The sequence below is a fragment of the Chiloscyllium punctatum genome, chromosome 3 (assembly GCF_047496795.1).
Source record: "Chiloscyllium punctatum isolate Juve2018m chromosome 3, sChiPun1.3, whole genome shotgun sequence".
NCBI classification, from domain to species: domain Eukaryota; kingdom Metazoa; phylum Chordata; class Chondrichthyes; order Orectolobiformes; family Hemiscylliidae; genus Chiloscyllium; species Chiloscyllium punctatum.
The window spans coordinates 131,786,615-131,813,191 of NC_092741.1; the positions used below are offsets into that span (position 1 = coordinate 131,786,615).

At 38.1% G+C, this 26,577-nt stretch overlaps 1 protein-coding gene across 8 annotated transcripts in view; it reads right to left on the bottom strand.

The window, feature by feature from the left end:
• Positions 1-26,577, bottom strand: part of dlgap2a (discs, large (Drosophila) homolog-associated protein 2a) — a 961,527-nt gene that overhangs the window by 445,802 nt on the left and 489,148 nt on the right. Inside the window, exon 1 of one of the 8 annotated variants that reach the window (XM_072560952.1) lies at positions 12,484-12,541. The exons of 6 other annotated variants lie outside the window; for them this stretch is intronic. The gene's annotated coding sequence lies outside the window, so the exon portion shown is untranslated. One more of the 8 variants, XM_072560938.1, reaches the window with a different exon arrangement.

The following is a 26,577-nucleotide window of genomic DNA, read 5'->3' on the forward strand; positions in this document are numbered from 1 at the left end:
TATAGAGGCTTTGGAGAAGCTGCATAAGAGGTTTAGCAGGATGTTACCTGGCTTAGAGTATATTAGCTATAAGGAGAAGTTGGACAAACTTGTATTGTTATCAGTGTCAGAAGCTGAGGGACAATGTGATAGAAGTTTATAAAAATATGAGAGGCATGGACAGGACAGATGTTCAGAGTATCTTTTACCCCAGGGTTAACTAGGTGTGATTGAGGTTCACTAGGAAGAGGTATTATAAATCCTGCAAAGTGTGAAAATAGATAAGTCCCCTGGGCCAGATGGGATTTATCCTAGGATCCTCTGGGAAGCCAGGGAGGAGATTGCCAAGCCTTTGGCATTGATCTTTAAATCATCATTGTCTACATGAATAGTGCCAGAAGACTGGAGGATAGCAAATGTGGTTCCCCTGTTCAAGAAGGGGAGTAGAGACACCCAGGTAATTATAGACCAATGAGCCTTACTTCAGTTGTTGGTAAAGTGTTAGAAAAAGGTTATAAGAGATAGGATTTATAATCATCTAGAAAATAATAATTTGATTAGGGATAGTCAGCATGGTGTTGTGAAGGGTAGGTCGTGCCTCACAAACCTTATTGAGTTCTTTGAGAAGGTGACCAAACAGGTAGATGAGAGTAAACTGGTTGATGTGCTGTATATGGATTTCAGCAAGGCTTTCGATAAGGTTCCCCACAGTAGGCTATTGTACAATATGCGGAATAATGGGATTGTGGGAGATATAGCAGTTTGGATCAGTAATTGGCTTGCTGAAAGGAGACAGAGGGTGATGGTTGATGGGAAATGTTCATCCTGGAGTCCACTTACCAGTGGTGTACCGCAAGGGTCGGTGTTGGGTCCACTGCTGTTCATCATTTTTATAAACAACCTGGATGAGGGCTTAGAAGGGTGTGTTAGTAAATTTGCAGATGACACTAAGGTCGGTGGAGCTGTGGATAGTGACGAAGGATGTTGTAGGTTACAGAGAGATGTAGATAAGCTGCAGAGCTAGGCTGAAAGGTGGCAAATGGTGTTTAATGCGGACAAGTGTGAGGTGATTCACTTTGGTCGGAGTAACCGGAGTGTAAAATACTGAGCTAATGGTAAAATTCTTGGTAGTGTAGATGAGCAGAGAGATCTCGGTGTCCAGGGTTGTTAAGAAGGCATACAGTGTTTTAGCTTTTTTTAATAGAGGAATGGAGTTCCGGAACCATAAGATTATGCTACAGCTGTACAAAACTCAGGTGCGGCCGCACTTGGAGTATTGCGTACAGTTCTGGTCATCGCATTATAAGAAGGATGTGGAAGCTTTGGAAAGGGTGCAGAGGAGATTTACTAGGATGTTGCCTGGTATGGAGGGAAGGTCTTACGAGGAAAGGCTGAGGGACTTAAGGCTGTTTTCGTTGGAGAGAAGAAGGTTGAGATGTGACTTAATAGAGACATATAAGATAATCAGAGGGTTAAATAGGGTGGACAGGGAGAGTCTTTTTCCAAGTATGGTGACGGCGAGCATGAGGGGGCATAGCTTTAAATTGAGGGGTGATAGATATAGGGCAGATGCCAGAGGTAGTTTCTTTACTCAGAGAGTAGTAAGGGTATGGAATGCTTTGCCTGCAACGGTTGTAGATTCGCCAACTTTAAGTACATTTAAGTCATCATTGGACAAGCATATGGATGTACATAGAATAGTGTAGGTTAGATGGGCTTCAGATTGGTATGACAGGTCAGCACAACATCGAGGGCCAAAGGGCCTGTACTGCGCTGTAATGTTCTATGTTCTATATCAAATATTAAGAGCATAGGTTTAAAGTGAAAGGAGGAAAGTTTAAAGGAAATATGTGCAGCAAGTTTTTTTTAAGGCAGAATGTTATAAGTGCCTGGAATGTAATGCCAAGGTGGTGGTAGAAGTGTATACAATAGCAACATTTAAGCAGCATTTACTAAGGTACATGATCAGGCAAGGAATAGAGGGATATCAACCATGTGCAAGCACATGGGATTAGTTTAGAATGGCATCATTGTTGGCACAGACATGGTGGGCTCAAGGGCCTGTTCCTGTGCTGTACTGTTCTATGTTCTACCTCGATCATATCTCCTCCCAATCTCCTCTGCTATAAGGAAAACAATACCAGTTTGCCTAACCTCTCTTCATAATTGAAACTCTGCAGCCCAGCCAACACTCTGGTATATTTCTTCTACACCCTCTCCATTGCAATCATATCTCTCCTACAATAAGGAAACATTAGAGCAGAAGGCCAAATGCTTGGTCAAAGAGATTGGTTTTAAGGAATGGAGGAAAGTGAGATAGTGATTTGGAGATATTTAGGAGGAATTCCAAAGCTTAGAACATTAAAACCTGAAGACATAGCCAACAATAATGGAATGATTGAAATCAGGGATGCTGAAGAGATCAATCGTAAAGAAATCCAGATTTCTCAGAAACTAGCAAAATGAGAGGTCATTGAGGAACTTGAAAATGAACATAAAACATTTTAAAACCCAAAACTTGTGTAACCTGGAGTAAACATAGGTCAGCAAGCAATAAGGGTTGATGGCCCAAAAATCTATTACACCCTAAATATTTCTTATGCTCTTTTGCATTTGTGTTATACACAATTTAAAAAAGGTAATGGCAATCAATAATAAATTCATACCTCACAGTTTAAAACAATGTGTGTTGCCTTTCGTATTGATTTCTTACAATTACATCTGAAATCTAAGGAATGATCTGGACCTTCAATAATATTTATAAAGAGAAACATTTGCCATCAGCCTTCCCTTGTAAGTAATTTTAAGGGAATACTTGCAGTTATTATTTTGATAAGGTAATTAATAAGTATTTATACAAATCCATTTAATGCTTATTCAACAATCTATGACTATCTTCATTTAGGAAAAGAGCATATAATGTTGAAATCATTGACTAGCATTTTGTGTCCAATAGTTTCAAAGTTAGAAGTATATGACAAACTGATTTGTTCTGCTACAGATAATGTTGACTCTCACTGGAAGAGGAGAGATTGATCTTTGGAAACTAACTCTGTTAAACATTAGTCAGCTATTTGCAATGGATATTAATCTTCTAGAACAATTACCTCATTGCAGGATATTGTTGACAAGCTTCCATCAGTTTAAACAGGTATCAACACCAAGTCAAAAAAGACATATTTTGACGAATGCTGATCACACATCACAAGACTCAAACTATGCACTCCATCATCATTGATTGAACCACCTACAGACTGGAAGGCAAATGTGGTGTTTAATAGTGAATTCCATATAAAGTGTTATTGATCATCTTTCTGTCATTGTTAGCTACAAATCATAGTTATTAATTTTTCATTAAAACATTTAGTAAAATTGAAGCTGCACAATTATTAACCACAGTCCACATAACTGACAAATTCTATTATAAAATCTCTTTTGAAAAAACAAGTTTCATAATGTTTCATAATGTTAACACTTGAGATCTGAAACTGATTCTGGATTCAGAATTAACCTTTCATTTATTGTCTAATGCTATCAGAACAATTTGAATAATAAGTTATTGGTTGATCTTTTAGCAAACTCTGACCCTATTTAATCAGCAGCAATTTTTTTTCTTGATAATTTCTTTATACTCATTTTAATATGGGTGCAAGTCTCAGTATCATGGTAATAATGGATTAATCATCTAGTATTGTATTTTTCTGGTCTTCTCCAGCATTTCTTTGAGCATACATTTTGGTTCATATGGCGCACTCTTCTGTTGCTTATTTGTTAAATGAATATTTTCATACTTCAACTAGATTTCGATGATTGCTGAGCTGCTCATTTTACTGGAGTTTTTATCCAGTGGCTTGAAGTCAGGTTGTCTAAGTCACAAGTCACAACACCATCTAGATGGATATTTGTATATGTAGGAGTTAGATCATTCCTTTCAGCCACTCACTTAATGTACCAGTTCAGAAGTATTCATTTAGATTAAACCATTAGTCTGTTCTAAATGCATGAAAATCTCATGATGACTCTCTGATACAATCAGAAATCAAATATTGTCTGATTGAAATTAAAATATTTGCTTCATTATTTCACAGCTTCTGCTTTAAAGTATAAGACATATAATCAACACATTTGTAAAAGCAATTACAAATCCAAGCATTTAATAGCAATGAATAACATAACTTGACGTATTTTCCTCATGTGAAGTTCACCATATGAACAAATCGTTCTGAATGACAGTCATTACAAAGGGTGAAAATGCACATCAAATGCCCTTGATAGAGTAATCTTTGTGCAATGAAAATTAACAGGTATTGACAATCTGCCTGGAGTCAGCTGTAAAGAAAAAAATGATCTTTTATGATACAGTAAATCCTCTATGTTTTTACATGTTGATAGTGCTTTTTTGCATTACAACAATAAATAAATCAATAAATAATTTTGAGACAACCTCTGTCTCACAAAAATGTAAACAAAAGAACAGTTATACTAAATATAAATATTTAGATGTGTGACTTCTTGTAAACACAGTCTTTTACTCTATCAGAGAACCCTACTGCTTTTTTTCGGATCTCCATAAATAAATGGGATTAATGTGGACTTTGTGTGATTGCTTAAAACAAGTGAAAACAAATTGACTGCTTTTTTTTACAATTCTCTGACATTTAAATCCATTGAGGTTCATAAAAATAAAATTAGGGAGCAATGTAAGTGTGCTGCCAATTCACTATTGTAAAATATCAAAGTGTTTGTCAACAGATTAATAATATAGATAGTCCAAAACAAGGAAGAGCCTTTCCAAATGCAATAAATAAGATGGCTTCTACTGTACCTCATTGCTTTTAAATTTCGGTTTGTTTTAAAAATGTTTCTGCTTTACTGTCACCAGACTGATGAAATATTTAGGGAATAAAGATAAAACATTCAAATTCTGCTCAAAATTTAATGATCCATTGGAAACAGGAACACAGGATTCTGAATGTAACCAATTCTGAAAGACACATTTAGGTATCTTTAAATCCTGCATTTTGAAAATTTCCTCAACTTTCAGGCTGAGTCGAACCTGTACTGCTTCATTGACTTCAAGTTTGAATCATTCTGACCAAAAAGGTGAGACCAAGTTTTACAGTTAGCTAATGATTTTTCTCCTTATGCTGTAATGTGTAAAGTATGTAGAGTTTGACAATAAATTGTGGACTGATGTTAACATAAAATACAAAAAAAAATTCAGATCTTAAGTACCAAATATACCCCTTCAACCTAATCAAGGTGGTCCCTGTGAGAAAGTTAAGCAGTAAAATCCTGTGTCTAAAGTCTTTCAAATATATAAGAACTTAAGAAGTGAAGCGTTTACTATAAGGCCTCCTCAAACCTACTCTACCATTCAATATGATCATGGCTGATCTTTTGCCTTAATTCCACTTTTTGCCCTCCTCACACTTCAACAAAAATGATCTTAACATCAGTCTTAAATATAGCCAATAACAGAACATTCACAATCTGCCTCTGTGGACACTCGCAAAGATTCACAATCCTCTAAATGAAGAAGACTCCTCAAATTTCAGTCCTAACTCAGTGACCCCTAATTCTGAGAATGTGTCTCCAAGTTCTCAAGGAAACAGCCTCTCAGTTTTTACCTTGTCAACATTCTCATTCTAAAGAATTAATCTAGTGGTCAATGCAAATTATAGGTTGTTTTGAGGACCTATACATTGCTGGAATACATTATAGAAAGGAGAACTGGCACAAAAATAAAATACATTATTAAAATGAGACACAGTGTACTAATTTGAGTTCTTTCTTGCAAAAGGTGTAACTTAAACTGTGTACTAAGGAAATAACCTCCATTGATCTATTAATATATTTTTACATAATTACCACTATATTTCACATTCCCTGTAAAGTAGTGAAACGAAGGCAGAAATAGTTATTGCCATCACAAAGTCTGCCTAGGTTAGTGGCATCACGTTATCTACAATTATATTAGGTATCATAAACTGCTAGGATGTAAGGTTGTCTGTTGCATGGTGTTGTAAAAAGATATATTAAACAAAAAAATTAACCATTTTGTTAAAAATAATAGATTTTAGCTTAAAAATGGAGATACTTCAAAAGTTAATCATTGGTTGTGAAGAGCTTTCAGATGGTCTGAGAAAGCGAAAGGACTTCATAAATTCATTTTCCAACTTTTCCCTCCTCCTTCAATGTTTCAATCACTGAACAACAGTGAGGTCTGTCAGAATGACTGTAGGAACTACATAAGGAAAGTAGTTAATATGGAAAAGGCTGTTTAAAATATATTTTACTTCTACCAATAATTAATAAAAACTGAATGGAATAAATTGCTCAAAATCACACTTCAGAAATAATAGATGTGTTTGAAATTCTCAGTGAATTTGACAATCTTTTTCAAAGTGAAATACAGGATATGTTGGAAATTTGAAAATAAGAACATATTAAAAAACTGGAAAAATTCAGCAGGTTAGGAAGCTGCGAAGAGAAACACGGTAAATATTTACGGTCAATGACTTCCCATGAGAATTGATGAAACATCAAATGTTAACACTGTTTCTCTCCACAGAAAGTTCCTCTTACCTGTCTGACCACAGCCACAGTATCACAGCAACAGCTCATTTTCTTCCCTGCACCATTAACTCCAGAATTCTCCCAAGTCTATTTTGGTTTCCTCCTCTTCTTCATTACATACATACTTTTTCTGGCAAAATCAAAAGCAGATTCTACATATATCTTGACAATACCTAACTACATCCTTCCAATAGTCTTGACCCCTCCAATTTCTCTGTGCTATCGGTTTAATTACATAAGAATAGGTCTTGCATGAATCACAATTTACCGCAGCCAAACATTGGGAGGAATGAAGCCAGGAACTCTGTACTGTTGCTGATTACATTCCAATCTCCAACCACTGTCTCAGGCTGACCATTTATAATCTCAAAATCCTATCAGGTCTCAAACTGAGCTTCTGACCTCACATAACCTCCATCAGAAAGAACACCAACTTGCAATTCTACCATTCCCTATTCTTGACTTCACCTATCTTCTGTTAAAACCCTCACTTTGTCATCACTAAGTGCAATTATTCCATTGTTTACTGGGTCAACCAGCCCTCCATGAAATTCCTTCCTGACTTTTCCCTTTTCAATCTTGATAGCTTCCTTCATCCCAAAGCCCACACAAACACTCCCTTGGATCTCCAAATTCTCTACCCCTCCAATATCCCTTTCTCTACTCAGGTAGTCAGCTATCTGAACTTTCCTCTCTAACTCACTTCACTTCCTTCTCCACCTTAAAGAGTTTTCTAAAAACCACACACTGATCAGGTTTTTAGTCACCAAGCTAATATCTCTATATTACTGAACATTCTCTTTGCATTATGATATTAATACAATAACAGATAGAAGAAATGAACAGTCCATTTGTTGAGGACATGCAGTCAACTTAGTGAATCTGAGCAAATGCAAAATGCAGACCTGAAATTTATAACTGTATGTTAACTTACTCAATGGTTTGATGGGTTCTTGTGATGGTAGTGGTTATATCCCTACCTCTGTGCCAGAAGGTCCAGGTTCAAGTCTCGCCAACTTTAGATGTATTTATAACATGTCTGAATAGGTTAATTAAAAATATCTACAAAATGGCTTGTGACCCTTGAGTCTAGTTGGTCATTCAGATGATGATCTACTTCACCAAAGAGATATCAAGCTTTTATAAAGAATAAGTATTGGATTCTGCTTTGTATGTGACCATCTGGTGAAATTACTTGTGGACTCTGGCTGTGTCATAATGGTTGCTCACTTTCAAGCTGAAATAGACAATAGAACCTTTGGCTTGATTTCCACAATGAATGTTTCAAGATCTTGGAGTGAAGAAACATTAGAAAGTATGTCACAGTAAAACTCTTCATTTTAGAAAGCAAGCAGTGAAATCCAAGAAATACATAAATGTGAAAAATTACTGAATAATTCATGTATTTTGAATAAGATGTTAACTTGAGACCCTGTTTGCCCTCTCAAGTTTACATTCTGGATCCCAACACAGTCCTGAAGAGCTGAGGAGATTTCTTTCCTCTGTTCTGACCAATACTTATTCCCACAACCAACATCACTATAAAAAATGATGTTACCAAATATTCCATTTCTGTTTATGAGGCCTTGTACACAATTTGGCTGCCGTGTTTCATACACCAAATCAGTGATTGCACTTCAAAAGAATTTCATTGGCTGGAACACACTTTGGCATGTGTTGAAATCTTGAAAGGTGTTATATAACTGGAAGCTTTCTCCTTTCCTTGAAATAAAAATATTCTAGGTGATAACATAGGGAGTACATCTCTGCATCTACAATTCCAAAAGAAAACAACATTTTAATGCTCTGAAATTATTTGAGTTTATTCCTTGTACACTCTTTATTATTCAGAATGGAATGGGACTAATATGAGAAAGGGAGATATGAATGACAGTCAAGAAAGCACAGGGGAATGGGACTAATTGAGTAGATCTTTTAAAGAAGTACAAAGGTACAATGGGTAGAATGGCATTCTTCACTATTGTTTCTTTCCATGATTTAGTGAAAAATGTGTTGAGAAATAGAGCCTTGTTTGAGACAATCTGCATAAAGCAGAGAAGGTGGCATCTCTCTCCTAATCTAAGGCTCGACAATATGCATGTCGCTGCGCACAGAGCAGTAACATATAATTTGTTTTAAAATACAAGTCAGTATTTTTGCACCCTAGCTGTGAGTTAGAAATAAAGTGTCAGATACAATTCTTGATCATTACTACCTAGATAAATCAGATATCATTTTTTTTGAGATCCAAAATTTGTCTCTTGATGAACCAAAGAAACTAAGACTATTATACCATCCAGCTCAACTGCTGAGTGTGAACAAGCATCACCATCTTGCCTATTGTTTAACCTTGTTTATATTTTCTAACTAGCAGATTTCTAAAGTGGCTGTGATGTGCAAAGTTCAAGACCAAGTGGGAAAAAAAGTCAAAACAACAAGACAAAACAACAAGAATCACAACAAATCTAACCAATATAAATCACCATGTCAGTTTGAAACAGGAGTTAAACGAACTTAAGTTAAAGTCAGTTACCATATTAGCTGGTAGTAACTCATAATTAAACAGTGGTCATTTTGCTCAAAAGGGATACATCTGAATGATGGACTAGACATAAAATGCAAAATAGAAACAGAAGCAATAAGCTTCCAGACATAGATGACAGAGAAAGGTGATGAACAGAAATGAAATAGAATGAATAAAGGTGATGAATAGAAGCTGAAAATCACTATCAGTGAAACACAGTCCCATTTCCAACTTTCTTAAATAATTATACTTTAAATCAGTCACTCAAGGGAATTAATACAATGATCTATTTAATTCCTGCTGACTGGTAATAAATTAAGACTTTTACAACAACCACAACCTGTATTAATATTGAGCATTTAACAAAGATAAAGCATTTCTAACATATTTGTAAAATATCTGGTGGATCTTAACCCAAAGAAGAAGATGGAAGATAAAAGTAGAAAATGCTGGAATTTTTCAGCAGTTCTGGCAATAACTGTGGAGACAGAAACAATTAACATCTCAGATCAATTTTTTTTTCTGTTGTGAAGGCATTAGATCTGAAGGCACAAAATGTAGCAAAGGTAAAGGGAATGGGCCTTGCAGGGCCCTGTTGCTGTCTTGACAACAAAACTGAAAACTTGTGCTTCAAAACTAGCCCATAGCCAAACATGTTCCATACAGGAACAGAAGAAGGTATCTACCCGCTAATGTGAAAGTTGTCCTGAAATGTCCTGCAAAATCAGACTAACCCCAATCTGGCCAATTGCACCTCATCAGTCTATTCTTAGTAACCAACAAATGATGGATTGTATCAATAACGTGTACATTGATGTTTAATTTGGGCACTGACAGGGCTACTCAACTCCAAACCTCACTGTAGCCTTAGTCCAAATATGGAAAAAGCAGTTGAACTTAAGAGGTGAGGTCGGAGTCACTTCTGTTGACAACACAGCACTATTTAGCAATCATTTAACAAAACTGAATTCAGTGGAAATCAATGGGACAAATCTCCACTGACTGGAGTCATACCTTGTTCAAAGGAAGATTGGTTGCAGACCATAATCTCAATGTCAGGATATCACTGGAGGAGTTCCTCAAGAATAGTGTCCTAGGCTCAACTATCTTCTTCTGCTTCATTACTGATACACCCTCCAATTTTTGACTTAGCAGAACTGAGGATATTTGCTGATGAGTTCATTGTATTTATTAATATACAAAACATTTTCAATAGTGAAATAATTTATATCTACACTCAGCAAGACCTGGACAATATTTAGGCTGGGACTGATAAGTAGCAATCAACATGTGCATCACAAAATTAATAACAATGATAATCTTGAACACGAGAAAATCTAATCATCTCCTTCTAGCACTCAACAACATTACCATTGCTGAATCACTCACTATAAACATCCTGAAGTTTAAGATTGACCGGAAACCTAACTGGATCAACCATATAAATGCTGTAGCTAAAAGACCAGGTCAGAATCTGGGAATATTGCAGGGAGTAACTCATTTCCTGAACCAACAAAATGCTTTCACCTAAGGCACAAGTCAGGAGTATGATCAAATATTCTTTATGTGCTTGCTGGCTTGAGTACAACTTCAGCAACACTCAGCAAACTTGGACACCATCCAGGACAAAGTAGCCCTTCACCCAATGTTTTAAACATTCACTCCCTCCGCAGATGGCGCACAATGACATTAGTGTGCCTATTGTCTAAAGATACATGACAGTAACTTAACAAGCCTTCTTTAACAAGACCTTTTGAAGCAGCACCTAGAAAGACATAGGCAGCAGATGCATGTGAACAGCACCACCTGCAAGCTCTCCACCAAGCTACACATCATCCTGACTTGGAAATATATTAGTTTTCCTTCAACATTGCTGTGTAAAAATTCTGTAATTTCCTTTTTAACAGCATAATTCATGACCTGCAGCAGTTGAAGAAAGTGGCTTGCTAAAATTTTACCAGGCCAATTAAAAATAAGCAACAACTGCTGGCCTTGCCCACTATGTTCACATCCCATGAAATCAGGAACAAAGGAAGCAGCTTTCTGAAAACTGCATCAACATTCCTCAAGCAGTTGGTCAACTTTGGTTCAAAGTCAGGTTGTCACAGCTATGATGGCATCTAGGTAGACTGAGCAATCTCTTTGTTGCTGTTCCTAATTTGCTTTATTATTGATATTGTTTTCGATCAAATCCTAAGAACTTGCAGTTGCAAGTGACTACCAATAGCAGGTGGCAAGATTCACACAGTATTTAATTCTAGCAGGTTTATTGAATTCCACAGCGTTGTGCTAATGAGCAGCATAAACCGAAGGAGCACATTAACTTGTTGACAGCAACTATTTTACGCAATCATATGTAGGGCTATGTTGATCAGAAACTCAGCATCAGTATTACAAAATGCCAGAATTGAGAGCCACAAAAGATAAAACTGAATGCTCCAAAGGCTTACCTTGATATATAACTTTAGCATCAATATTTTCCATCTACAAAACGTTCTCCTATCGAAAACAAGAGACCTTATGTCCCAGTTTGCAAAATGCATTACCCAGCAAGAAGCTAAACTGTAGTAATTATGCTAGTCACAGATTTGATCCTTACAATGTGTTATGTTAGTTGATAATAACCTGGGAAGTAGTGGTAACAATCGAGGAAAAATATCTTTGGTTTCCACTACTAATTGTTACCTGCCAACACCACCCCCTTGTCCTCTCCTTCTCCTTAACCCCAATGAAAAGATAGATTGTGGACATTAGTTAGGATTTTGCTTGGCTGTTTAAGTGTTCTACACACCAATAAGCTGCTTATACTCCTGTGTAGACTCACTGACAAATGACAAACATTTGGGGAAGCTACTCAGGAAAGCTCAGCACCACTGATTCCAAATACCGTTATGCACTCCAGGAGCGAGAGAGCAGTTTGCTGACAAATTTGCACACACAGGCTCCTATATACAGCAGCTTGCATTTAAAACGACAAAAGATAAAAGGAATAAAAATAACTCATTACATTGACAATATATCTTGGCATGTGACCCACTGTTTCGCGACATTTTTTAAAGCTAAAAACATTCTCATGTGTACGTCATAAGCTTCATTTATGAGACATTGACAAAAATGATATAAAATTCCAAAGGTATAATAGCCATAACACCTATTAATCATAAAATATGAAAAGGCCAAACAATAAATTCATTCAAAAGAAATATATTAAGAACAAGAACAGCATGCAGTTGAACAACATAAACCATCTACATTATGATCCAACTAATAACACCACAAAAGAGGCTTACACTGAGTTGAAATCTTAATCTGACATCAGATTTATGAACATTAGGTTTTCAGATTGTCTGCATATTCAACAGAAGGAAAAAATACATCAAATTGGATATTTCAAGCCGTACTTTTGATTCCTCAGTCAGGTTAACATGTGACAGGATATAAGTAATGCCATGCTCTGTACAAGTATGGAGCATGACTCATGAAGTCAATGCTCAAGCAAAGTGAAAATGAAAAATGTTAAAGGTCTGTGATTATTTTAAAACTGGCAGCTTTGACAGCACTCTGACATCAGGCATTAACTCCTTCATTAGATGTCACTTAAAAGCTGAAGGACGTTAAAGAGCTGCTATGGTCATTTTCTGACTGCCTATCAACGTTTCTGTGCTTAAAACATGTTTAGATTCAATGGATAATTGAAAACTTAGTAAATTGAAACATATTGAACCTGATTCGTGAAAAATCCTTTGGAATACTCACAAAATTTAAACAACATATAGACAGAAATATAAAGTTCTCAGTGGCAACATACGGTCAGAAATGTGATGTTCACAAATAATTGCAGTTTTATAACCATTCAAAATGCCTCAGATATTAAAGCAGATTATGCCTGCATGCAGCAAGACACTGACAATAATCAAGCTTTGACTGATAAGTTTCAAGTAACATTCATGCCTCACAAATGCCAATCAATGGCCATCTCCAAAAATACCATCATCCATTGATGTTTGATTGAATAACTATTGCTGAGCTACTCTCATTCAGCATTGTAGAAGCTACAATTGGCCAAACACTTAACCAAAAACATACTGCAGCCACGAGAACAGATCAGAGACTGGGAATTTGGTGGCCAATAATTCACCAGCTGACTGCTTTATGATGACTTCCACATTCTACAAAATACAAGTCAGCAATGTGAGCAAACACTCTGCATATACCTAGTTAAGTGCACTTCCAATAAAGTTCAAGAAGCTCAATGACATAGAGGTCAATGCAGCCTGCTTTACTAATGCCACATATTCTTTCTTCTTTTGGCTTCTTTTATTTTAAATGGGGTCACCAGAACACTGGAGATCACCCTTCTCCCAATCACCCATTCCTCTTCTAATTTGACACTGGTTAAATCTCTCACTATCACCATCTTTCCACTTTAACATGTCCTCATTTCTTCATATTTTTACAGTCCCAACTGCACCACTCACCTCACCATATTTCTTCTGACTTTCTGCTACAGATGGTGATATCATTTTAATCTTTTTTTGTTACTTGCTTTGATGCTCCCATAATCTTTACTGAACCCTGATGTGCTGGTTCCTCACATCATCCATTCTCATCACTCTGGACCTTTTATCTTTGCATATCCCTACCTCCCAGCACTTAATGAGTTTTTCAAATACCCAATCATGTTCTCTTCCTTACAGCTCACCGTCAAATGCAAAGGACGCTGACCATGGCACTTCTAGTCTCACTTGCGCAGTTAGTGACAATCAGGAGGAGAATGGGATTCAACACTGGTATAATCCAACTTTGACTTTGAAACTCTCACTGACCCCAACTTGCTTTTTACTCATCTGTCACTCCTGATCAGGAAACCAACCACCAGATTAAACATTCACTCCCTTCACAATTGGCACACAGCAGCAGCAAAGTGTACCGTCTGCAAGACAGACTGCAAAAACGCTCCAAGGTTTGCTTGAGAGCACCACCAAAGTTTGACCGCTATTGACAAGAAACAGAAATATGGGAACACCATCAGCTAATTTCTCTTCCACATTACACATTATTTTTACTTGGAACAATGTTGCTGTTCCTACATGGTTACTGGATAAAAATCCATGAACTCCCTCTAACAGCACTGTGGTGTAACTATAACAAATGACCTCCAGCAGTTCACCACCACCTTTACAAGAACAATTCAGGATGAGCAAGGAGTGCTGGCCTTGTCAACAATGCTCACATCCCAAAAACAAACAAAAAAAAATCCAAATTGTCGGTCATCTTAGAAAATCTTCAAATACCTCTTATATTCAGCTATACTATGGAACTTAACTATGGAATTGAAGAGAACAGGTGGTATCAGATTAGCTTTCAGTTTCTTCCCTGCACTTTTATCTCTGGTGACCACCGAGAATCGATCCTTCTGATTTCTCATCGACATGCTGCCCCTTCGCAACACATTCCATGTGTACACTAAAGACACCCAGCTATCTCACAAGCACCATTCTTGACAACCTACTTGTTGCAGAACTGAATGTTACGCTTGGAAATAATTTTACACCAGGTTATAGGTTTATTTGGAGACACCAGCTTTCCAAACGCTGCTTCTTCATCAGGTGATGAAGAAGCAGCGCTTCGAAAGATAGTGCTTCCAAATAAACCTGTTGGACGATAACCTGGTGTTGCATGCTTTTTAACTTTGTTCACCCCAGTTCAACATCGGCTCCTCACATCATGACTTGGAGAAAAGTAAGACAATGGGGAAACATGATTCTTGATTTAAGATGGTGTGAAATTTGCATTATGTTTTGGTTATCATACATGCTGTAAAATTAGGGAACGCAAGAACACAATAAATAATCATCGATTGCAAGTCAAACCCATTAGTATTGCCCTGTCATACATTTATATATCCAAAACAAAGACCTCTACTGCTGAGAAGAAGTAGATTAATGTTTATACTCCTAAAAATGGGTGATTAAGTCACACCCAATGTATGGCAGCAAATAAACGTCGTGCTGCCAGATAATTATGATATCTGTCTACAGCCAACATGAACTACACTGCTTATTGGCCATAGTCATCAGCAGGTGCCCAAGAGCTTAGGTTGGTGACAAGCTAGCTGCACCTCTTACATGGGAGCTGCACTGTGGCTGAAACATATCATGGCTGTCATTGTACAAGTAAGTCTGACATGGGAAAGTGTGTGTGGGACCATGGGAAAAATGAGCAAACATAGGTTTTTGGACAATGTGACTATAAGATGTAGGAGCTGAAATAGGCCATTCAACCCTTTAAGTCTGCTCCACCAATCAATGAGATCAGGGTTCAACTGATAATTCTCAGCACCACTTTCCTGCCTTTCCTCCATAACTGCTTGGTTCTCAGTTGTGTATCTGAGATTACGGCCACTGGCCCCAGAGTCTCCCATAAGGAAAAACAATGTCTCTGCATTTACCCTGACAAGTCCCTTAAGAATCTTCAGTATACACTGTATTTCAATAAGGTCATCTCTCATTTTTCTAAACTCCAATGAATATAAGCCCAACGTACTCAACCTCTTCTCATACAGCAGTCCCTTCATAGCCAGGATCAGCCTTGTGGACAGTAATAGCCTCAGAATGTTGTCACAGTGACCCAAAAGGAATGTTGGAAGATATTTGATGACCTCACTTACGTGATCAAAATTAGATAGCCTATGCAACGTCCCCAAGAGCCTTGACTATTACTCAATTCACTACACACGCATCAGTCACCCATCAAATCTCTATCAATTCTCTCTTGCAGGTCAAAGCGGTGAAGAATGAGCGCAGTAGGAATTTAGAGTGGATTGGGGAAGCACATCTGTTTATTCTGACCACCTAGTGAAGATGGTGTAACCATTAAAGGGAGATGTATTGCCAAAGCTGTGGTCACATGCAGGGTAAAACTATTGAAGGTGATGGCATTCTCATAAGTAATCCACCTTGTTACATCTCACTTGCCATTGATTCTACAATCTCTTTTGATTTACAAGCTGCAGATGGTTCTAATGTTCTCCTCTCACAAACCTTGTACCTGTTTCATTTCAAATTATTAAAATCTGTAATCATTCCAAGCATGGAGGAAGAGCAGGAAAGATAAGAAACAATGTCACTTGTTTTTCAGACTTGCAGCCACTGCAAGAGGTGCAGATAGTGATATATCAGGCATAAACTAGAGCTGAAAAAAAGTTCAGCACATAAGGCAGCTACTGTTGGTAGGAAAGCCACACAATAACTCATTCAGATGAGGGTTTGGCAGGCTGAATTACAGAGGATGATGGATGTGCACATAACTATGCTGAGTGTATTTGGAAGCCTGCCTAAACTGTAAAGGAATATGGAGGAATCCAGCACCAAATTGACAAAAGCCTTTCCACAGAGGCTGTATGAAGGATGAAAAAGATGGTCACCTGCACTGACACAGCTTCCATGACAGAACAAACTACAGACACCATGGAAGCTCAGGATACTGCCATCATCATTCTACGGTTGATGTTGTTGACATGTTTACCAGCAGATTGCTTAGATTACCAAGGCGCTGCTCTGAGAGAATAGCAGTGGCTACATGGAGAAGGAACCTGCTACCTTCTCTCGGGAATGCAACACAGCTCCAAACCCTGTCTTTCTGCTGTGCTCTTGCTGTTTCCTGTCAGCCAGCCAAGAGTGACACCATCCATGCTACGTTGCACAATCGAAAGTCAAGACTTAAAGGACCGTTATCTGATCAGGAATATCCTGCAATGCTAGCTGCACTCTCTTGAACTGAAAGTTAGCAGCTTTCCACAAGCCATGCTCTAATCATTAGGGCCATAACTCAAAAGAGCACTTGGACAGGCATGGACTGACTGAACATTAAGTTGATGCACTAATTTATTTATTTTTACATGCAATATGACATGATTGGGTGTGTAACTTGCATTTTGTGGTAGCATTTTAATTTTCAAATGTGAAAAAATACCAATGTAATAACCAGTGACAGAGAAAAGGTAAAAAGTGTAGGAGTGTTGGTGAATTGGGAATTGGACATTCATATTCAGAAATAATCCTCTGTGACTGTGACGGGTGCCTTCTCCACCTTTCATAGTCAGGTCTACAGTATTTGGCATGCCTGACCACATCATCCTCCTGCAGTGTCTCTCCATTGCCATCTAGCTGGCTGGGTCTACTTTCATCTAATTCTAATCTTGTCTACCTAACCATATCCAGCATATAATTGTAATTGTTTTGATTCAATGTTCCTGCACTGGTACCTCTGGTATCCACAAGAATCAATCTTTGTTCCTCTCTGATTTCTCATTAATATGCTGACCCTTGGCAACATACTACTTCACACTTGTACTCTGACGACACCCAGCTTTATCTCACAACTATCAATCTTGATGCTCCAACTTGTTGCTGAGTTATCAGGCTGCTTCTCTAACATCCAGTGATTATACCTACATTGCAAGGTCTGTAACTGTTTAAGAAGTGAGCTCATTACTACCTTCTCCTTGGCAGTAAAGCTGGCCTAGCCATTGGTGCCCAAATCCATTAACTGAAAAATACTGGTGCAGAGGTTTCCTACATTTAAATACATAGGAAGCAGAAATTTTCAGTTCCAGCTTCAAATTCTGTTCCCTACTTATTGACTCAGTCCTTTTCCCTGGAAACAGCCTGAGATTAAACAAACCTGTTCACGACCTTATCATACTTAATCCTAAAATAAACTACTGAACATGTACTTATACCATCACTGAGACAATCTATGTACACCTTCTTAAAATCAGCCAGCTTTACCCTTGTCTTAGTTCATGTGCTGCTGAAATTGTCATTTTTGCCTTTGCTACATCCAAATATGAATTATTCAAAGTACACCAGGCTGATTTGCCACGTTCCAACCTCCATAACCTTAAGGCCATCCAAAATCACACTTGATGCAGTCCATTTGTCACCATTGTGCTTGACAACTAATATTGGCCTGATTTTGAAATTCTCATCCATGTTATCGAATCTCTTCATGGCTTAGCCTGATGTTGTCTCTGCAGTCTTCTCTCACAACTGAATCATCTCCTTAAAGTTTTCTGCCTGCCTACCTCATTTTCTTCTTTCAAGGGACTGCTGGAAAATCTTTCTCTGTGACCAAAGTTTTGGGTTATCTCATCTAATACTTCCTTATTTGGCACAGTTGTCCTGTTTGATACTCCATGTGTGAAGTACCTTGGGGCACTTGATTACATTTAAAGGTGCTATGCAAATATAAATTGTGCTGTTGCCATTTCCGGTCACACTCTCAAATTATTTCTTTATGCTGTGCCCAGATAAAAAGGGTCTGGCTAGGTTACAGCCAATTTTCCTCTCCTTCCACATTTTTCTTCTGGCAGATTGTCTTTCTCTGCATTGTCTTTGCCCTTTCTGCCAGTAAGGCTCAATGTCAAGAGGAAGCCCAGCCTATCTGGTTTGTACAAAAGCCTAGAAGTCAGCAGAAAAGTACCTTATCACCTCTGAGATACAACCTGCAAACTTAAAACTTTAGTTGTCTATAGAAAGCATTCAAAACATAGGAAGATTTGCAGAAACAGCCAAAAAAAACCCCCATAAACCAGTAGAGGTTTGTAAGTGGTTGATAGTCCTTCATTCTGGGTCCTTACTGCTGCTTAATATCAGGTCCAGCTGTGCAAGGTTAAAAGGTGGTAAACGCTGATATCCCAAAATGGCAGTGCCACCATAAAATCAGCATTGCATACTGAATAATGTTTAGATTTGCCTGCTCTGAATGCTGCCTTCAAATGTCTGCAGCATATCCATGACACCTTCATCAATGTGGAATAAGCATCCTTCCTAGCAGAATCAGGCAGCTGTTACACAGATACTGTTTTGGAATTTTATTGGCTCTCATTGTGTCCAGAAAATGGGTACCACTGAACCCAATTCCATCCCCATTGTACTTTCGTACATTCTTTCATAAGAATGTCTGTCATTCATATTTAACTGAATACGAACAATAGCAAATCAAGGACACATCCGCAATGTGCCAAATTGAAAACAAGGAAAAACAGTAAATCTACTTTAATTACCTCGGTCTTTTAAAGTAAGCTTTCTTACAATGATTTCCAATATTTGTTTCTCGACTGATTCAGCCCTATAAATTGTATTACTTAAAGATGTTTCTCAATTTTGGCAGGAAATGCAAAAATACTTTGCTGTAGTGTCACTAACTTCTTTTAACAATTCTATTGTGTATGGCACTTGCACACTTCATTTACAAAAATGCTTGCCATTTTCTAAAATAATTTCCCAGGTCTGCCTAGGCATTGCATATCAATATAATAGGAATCCTTGGAAAGTTTACTTAAGGTTGAAGAAGCAAGGATCAGACAGGATTCTAGAGGGTTATAAGGTAGCCAGGAAGGAACTGAAAAATGGACTTAGGAGAGCTAGAAGGGGACATGAAAAAGCTTTAGCGGGTAGGATTAAGAAAAACCCTAAGGCATTCTATACTTATGTGAGGAACAAGAGGATGGCCAGAATGAGAGTAGGGCTGATTCGGGATTGTGAAGAGAACTTGCACCTGGAGTCAGAAGAGGTAAGGGAGGAACATAAATGATACTTTGCTTCAATATTCACTACTGAGAGGAACCTTGATGTTTCTGAGGACAGGGTGAAACAGACTGATATGCTTTAATAGGTTGATGTAAGAAGGAGGATGTGCTGAAAATTTTGAAAATCATAAAGATAGATATATCCCCTGGGCCAGATGGGATACACCCTTGGTTGCTACAAGAAGCAAGGGAAGAGATTGCTGAGCCTTTGGTGATGATCTTTGCATCCTCACTATCCACTGGAGTAGTGCGAGATGATTGGAGGATGGCAAATATTATTCCCTTGTTCAAGAAGGGGAATAGAAATAATCCTGGGAATTAGAAACTAGTGAACCTCACGTCTGTGGTAGGTAAAGTATTGGAGAGGATTCTGAGAGACAGGATTTATGATTAATTGGAAAACCTTGTTAAAAATCACACAACACCAAGTTATAATCCAACAGGTTTATTTGGAGGCATTAACTTTCAAAGCACTGCTTCTTCATCAGGTGGTTGTGGAACAGAATCATACAACACAGAATTTATAGTAGCAGGATTGCAGTGTCATGGAATGTAAAATTAAACAAATTTCATTCTGTGACACTGCAATCCTGTTGCTATAAATTCTGTGTCGTATGATTCTGCTCCCTAACCACCTGATGAAGAAGCAGCACTTCAAAAGCTCTTGCCTCCAAATAAACCTGTTAGATTATAACCGCTGCTATTGTTTAATTTTTAACTTTGTCCACCCCAATCCAACACTGGCACCAGCAAATCTTGGAAAACCATAGTTTGATTAAAGATAGTCAGCATGGCTTTGTGAAGGGCAGGTCATGCCTCACAAATTTTATTGAATTCTTTGAAGATGTGACAAAACACATTGATGAATGTAAAGTAACAGACGTGGTTTACGTGGATTTTAGCAAAGTGTTTAATAAGGGTCTCCATGGCAGGCTCATTCAGAAAGTAAGTAGGCATGGGACACGGAGCAACCTGGCTATCAGGATATAGACTTGGCTGGCCCATAGAAGACAGAGGATGGTGGTAGATAGGAAGCATTTAGCTTGGAGCATGGTGACCAGCAATGTTCTGCAGGGATCAGTTCTGGGACCTCTTCCCTTTGTGATTTTTATAAACGACTTGGATGAGGATATGGAAGGGTGGGTTAGTAAGTTTGCTGATGACACGAAGGTTGGAGGAGTCGTAGATAGTGTGGAGGCCTGTTGTAGGCTGCAATGGGACATTGACAGGATGCAGAACTGGGCTGATAAGTGGCAGATGGAGTTCAACCTGGAAAAGTGTGAAGTGATTCACACTGGAAGATCAAATTTGAATGTAGAATACAGGATTAAAGGCAGGAATCTTGGCAGTATGGCGGAACAGTGGGATCTTGGGGTCCATGTCCATACATCCCTCAAATGTCCATACTCCATAATTTCCTTTTTATTTTAAACTTAGAACAGCACAGCACAACAGTGAGGACTGAAGGGTCTGCATTGTGCTGTGCTGTTCTCAGTTTAAAATAAAAAGGAAATTATGGAGTATGGACATTTCCTGTGCCTGAAAGTTTAAACTTCAATACTGCCATGGCAAAAATCCAGAGTCAAATCAATTTATGGCATTGTTTTCAGAACTTAAATAACCAACATTTGTTTTCCTAACTTTGTAAAATTCAACTTTTGCGCACTAATCATTTTTGTTTCAATCAGTTATGGGCACATTGACATACATGCACTACAATACCCATCAGAGAACAGAAAAATAGCCTGCAGCAAATGAACAGTGGGTAGGAATGCCATGAACTGCTGTGAAATTCAGAGTGTATGTTGCCAACCTAGCTACCACTCTAGAATATTAATTTAAGTATTTGTTGTACAGTAAACTAGAATCCCAACTCTCATTATTTACTTCACTGCAAACAAACTGGTCTGGGGAGAACCAGGGCAGATAATTATATTGTTATATAACAGTTACTTATAATTGTCAGCACCTGAAGCTGAATTGATGGCAGAAAAAAAGTGTACTGAATTCAGATATATCAGATACGCATTCAATCTTCCCATCTCAATGATACATTAACTTATCTTCAACTGGTACATTACATCATTATTTTATAAAGGTAAAATTATTTTTAACAGGGGTGTAATTTATTGAAGAGAGACAAATTGCTTATGCAGTATGAAAGAAATGCAAATGAAGCAATGTGATAAAGATCAGTAGGCTAAAATCAGAGTTTAATGCCTCTTTGTAAATGGGATCACTGAGTCCCATCAGTATCCATTTTGTATATTTACATACTTACTGGAATGTACTGTATCTGCAATTCAGAGACAGACATTCAGAATAAGTAAAATCTTGGATTCTGTAGAAAATGTTTCAGAAATAAAAGCACCCAGTGATGTTGGAATTAGCAAAGCATTGATGATCACTGTGATTACTACAAAGTACATCTGGAACAAATTGCTTTGGTTAAAACTGTAGCACTGAAAGAGAATAACATGACAGGAGTGGATATCCTGAGCTCTTACACCAAACTAGACAGCAGAACGGCATTCCATCTGAATGTGACTTGTTTTATTTTCTAATATTTTTCAGCAATTAATAGCTTCTTCATCTGACACAAAATGCATTTTTGCTTTCATCTACATGAGAAAGAATATAGGATATCAGATGGCTGGGAGCCATGGATTAATTGCCATAAAATATATTTTTTAACAGTCTAAGATTTAAAATGTTAAGGTGCATTGATTGATGACAGTAACTTGCTTTGCAAATTGACATTTTGCATTTCCACACATTAAGTGAGAAGGATCTTAGCTAAAGCAGTCACTTATTGTTTTCATGCTTATCTTTAATTTTCCAACACAAAAGCCTCAATAACTAATTATAATCTCAAAGAGGACAGAGAGAGGATTTCTGAACTGCAAACTCAAAAATACAGGATCCTATGACCTTGTGAAATGCACTGCAGAATGTCCTTTATGTTTTCTCAGCAGGTTACCTGCCAGATAGAGCTTGATTGACAGTCTACCTGCCTGCCTATCAGGCAGGGACGCAATGGGAAAGCAAGTCACCAATTAAGTATTAAGTATCAGAACTAGCAGGAAGAGTTGTAGATTAGGGTAGGGGTGGGGGGGATTGGTGTTCAAAGTCACACATAAGAGGAGAACAGAGTAAGCAATAAGGAATTGATGGGGGACGATCAATCCAGAGATCCAGGGTGAACTGCTTGTTCAGCTTGGGAAAAATATTACTGTTCCTTTTGGCTTACAAGCTCATCCTTCTATCTTCCTGAGTACTAGGAAATCTGGCAATTGTGATTGGAGAGCACTAAGTAAGGGAGCTCAACAGTTGTGTGGGATATCCACCCACATGCAGTGATGGTAAGCGATGAGAACTGGAGCAGTCAAGTGGACTCTCACTGAAAACAAAACAGCATCTTTGGTGGAAAGAGGGCTGATAGGTAGGGAGGGCTGAAAAAAAAATGAATTCCTCAACCCAATGTAACCCATATGGTATTTCCATCTAAAAAGAACATATAGTTCTTGTTTATGCTGTTTCCCTTCCTGTTTATACTGACTTAATGTCAATGAAATACAGAATTCCTGCTTGATGACCTTTGGGCCATTTGTCTGTTCAAATCTTGTTTTACACTGACCAAGAAAATAGATTAAAATCAAAGTTTTGGAACAATGAAGGTACCAAAGCCTTGTTAAAATTTGTAGTGACAGACTTGCCTCCTGGAAATGGATTTGTCATCTGCACCTGACCCACCCGTTTAAAAGTCAGTCGGTCAGGTTCGAGTCAGGATGAATGTTTTTAAAATATTTACTTCACTTGTCTCAAACCCCACATCTTGGCAGTTAACATTCCCAACACCCTGTCCTTTTGCAAAATTATCCCTTAAACAAAAATTATTCAAGGTGGATGATAATAGAGCTAACATCTTCAGTATTAAAAAACTGAATTTCTGAGCCACTTTGTGGCCATTTGTTGGATATGCCTGTGCTTTTACAAGTAATCATCATGGAGAAAATTCAAAGAACAAGACCATGAAACAAAGCATTTTTTGGCAGACTGGACAGATAAACACTCGTCTTCATTTTCAGTCATGCTTCTTGGAGAATCAGGGGCAGATATAACTTCAGCTGCAGGAGTGTAGGAAACTTACTGCATTTACTTTCTGTCACCAGTCTGATAACATGAGATAGATCTTTCAAAGAAATGGGCAAAACATTTATATTATTAGGCGGATATGTTTACCATGGGTATGAATGAATAGCTGACAATATTGCAATGAGATTCCAAATTTATCTGGGAAAATTTCTGCTTTCACTGTCAGATAATTTTCATCAGGTGTTTCTCTCAAATTTTTAAATCTACTTTTAACAAATTAATTTACTGCTGAATTACATATTGGACTTCTTGTTTTATAATCATCATTTGCACCCCTGAAGTTCATTTAAATTTGCCACAAAAGGGGGCAAGAATAATGGAAAGTGTGATGGCAAATCTAAGTATGGGCCATGCAAATGATGTTTGCTTCAATACCTCACAAGAGGTCAAAAATATTTGGAAATCAAAAAGACAGAAATTAGAGCGTCCACTTTTCGGCACTTGATATATGTACATGGTACAACCAAATTTAACATAGTATTCTCATGAAATATTAGGAATATGGAGGAAAACAATTTATTTAATTCTAAGAAATGATAGGTGTTTGAATACTATGGGCTGAATCTTACGTTTATTTGGCTAAGTATGAGTTGCAATTAACTAGGAGAAAGTGAGGGCAGCAGATTCTGGAGATCAGAGCTAAGAGCTCTGGTAATGTGCTGGTGTGGCACAGCAGGTCAGGCAGCATCCGAGGAGCAGGAGAATTGACATTTCAGGTATAAGTCCTTCATCAGGACTGAGGGCTTATGTCCGAAACGTCGATTCCCCTGCTCCCTGGAAGCTGCCTGATCTGCTGTGCTTTTCCAGCACCACACTCTCAACTAAGTATGAGTTGCATTGAATATTTTGAAGGTTATGTTGCCATGAAGTCTAGCATATTCTCTCACTGTATCTCATGAGGTCCATCTTTGCAATTACCTGTGATGTCCTGTCATGTCTGATTTCTGCTCCAATTCACCATGTCATGTTCTCATTATAAGCTTTTTGGAACAGCTTGTCATGGAGCCCACAAGAGAGCAGGCTATTCTGGACCTAGTGCTTTGCAATGAACCAGACTCTATAAAAGATCTTAAAGTAAGGGAACCCTTAGGAAGTAGCGACCATAATATGGTAGAGTTCAGTCTGGAGTTTGAAAGGGAGAAGGCAAAATCTGATGTAATGGTGTTACAGTTGAATAAAGGTAATTATGAGGGCATGAGAGAGGAACTGACTAAAATAGACTGGAAGCAGAGGCTAACCAGGAAGACACTAGAGCAAAAATGGCAGGAGTTTGTAGGTATAATTGAGGACACTGTACAGAGGTTCATTCCCAAGAAAAGAAAGATTAACCGGGGAGGGATTAGACAACCTTGGCTGACAAAGGAAGTCAGGAAATGTATTAAAGAAAAAGAGAGATCCTATAAAGTGGCTAAGAACAGTGGGAAATCAGAAGATTGGGAAGGATACAAAAGCCAACAGAGGATAACAAAGAGTGTAATAAGAAATGAGAGGATCAAATATGAAGGTAGGTTAGCCAGTAATATTAGAAATAATAGTAAAAGTTTCTTTCAGTACATAAGAAACAAACGACAGGCAAAAGTAGACATTGGGCCACTTCAAACTGATGCAGGGAGCCTATTGATGGGAGATAAGGAAATAGCAGGAGAACTTAACAAGTACTTTGCGTCAGTTTTCACAGTGGAAGACATGAGTAATATCCCAAAAATTAAAGAGTGTCACGGGGCTGAGTTGAGTATGGTTGCCATTACGAAAGAGATAGTGCTAGAAAAGTTAAAAAGTCTTAAAATTGATAAATCTCCTGGCCCCGATGGGATACACCCTAGAGTTCTGAGAGAGGTTGCTGAGGAAATAGCAGAGGCATTGGTTGAGATCTTTCAAGAGTCACTGGAGTCAGGAAAGGTCCCGGATGATTGGAAGATGGCTGTAGTAATCCCCTTGTTCAAGAAAGGATCAAGGCAAAAGATGGAAAATTATAGGCCAATCAGCTTAACCTCGGTTGTTGGTAAAATTCTAGAATCCATCATTAAGGATGAGGCTTCTAAATTCTTGGAAGAGCAGAGTCTGATTAGAACAAGTCAACATGGATTTAGTAAAGGGAGGTCATGCCTGACAAACCTGTTGGAATTTTTTGAAGAGGTAACAAGTAGGTTAGACCAGGGAAACCCAGTGGATGTGGTCTATCTGGACTTTCAAAAGGCCTTTGATAAGGTGCCACACAGGAGGCTGCTGAGCAAGGTGAGGGCCCATGGTGTTCGAGGTGAGCTGCTGGGATGGATTGAGGATTGGCTATCTAACAGAAGGCAGAGAGTTGGGATAAAAGGTTCTTTTTCAGAATGGCAGCCGGTGACGAGCGGTGTCCCGCAGGGTTCGGTGCTGGGGCCACAGCTGTTCGCATTATATATTAATGATTTGGATGAGGGAACCGGGGGCATTCTAGCGAAGTTTGCCGATGATACGAAGTTAGGTGGACAGGCAGGTAGTACTGAGGAAGTGGGGAGGCTACAGAAGGATCTAGACAGGTTGGGAGAGTGGTCGGAAATGGCTGATGGAATTTAACGTGAGCAAGTGCGAGGTCTTGCACTTTGGCAAAAAGAATAAAAGCATGGACTACTTTCTAAATGGTGAGAAACTTAATAAAGCCAAAGCACAAAGGGATCTGGGAGTGCTAGTCGAGGATTCTCTAAAGGTAAACATGCAGGTTGAGTCTGTGATTAAGAAAGCGAATGCAATGTTGTCTCTTATCTCA